Consider the following 636-nt stretch of genomic DNA (forward strand, 5'->3'; position numbering starts at 1 on the left):
TTCCGCTGCAGACCCGGCCCGGCCGGCCCAGCCTGGGTTAGTGTCTTCAATATTCACCATGAGGCACAGCGGAGCGGCCGCGAGTCTCAGCGCTCTACCAGCTCCTTCCCGGGGCCTTAGCACAACTGCAATCAGACAACACGTTACGATCGCCCCGCGTCCACGCCACGGGGGCGCGGCCCTCCTGAGCACAGGAGCGAGGAGCTGAGGCCGGCCCGGCCGAGGACCCCGGCCTCCAGGGGCGCAGCCAGACCTCCGCAGGAGCCGGGAGGCTCCCACACCCACAGGTCAACGGTGCTGCTGCAGGTGAGCCCCGTCAGGCTCACGGCCACGGGGCGGGGACGCTCGCACCCCACACTGCACTCCCACGCGGGGTCACCCTGCCCCCCAGCTCGGGCCGCTCGGGAGGGTAGCTGAGCACGCCCGGCCAGAGGAGGGGCTGGGGTCCGAGGAGCCACGCGCGCCGTCATCCTTAGGGCCGCGCCGCACCGCTGCCCGGCCACCGCCGCCACTCTGGGGGCCTGAGCGCGTGCGTGCGACTCACTGCACGTCAGAGCGGCTCTGCGGGCACACGTGCCCTCTGCGTCCTCGGGACGGAGACGCCCCCGGACAGCGGCCGAGCTGGGGCGCCGGGAG

Source organism: Tupaia chinensis, unplaced genomic scaffold (assembly GCF_000334495.1).
Source record: "Tupaia chinensis unplaced genomic scaffold, TupChi_1.0 Scaffold143644_1, whole genome shotgun sequence".
In the NCBI taxonomy this organism is placed as follows: domain Eukaryota; kingdom Metazoa; phylum Chordata; class Mammalia; order Scandentia; family Tupaiidae; genus Tupaia; species Tupaia belangeri.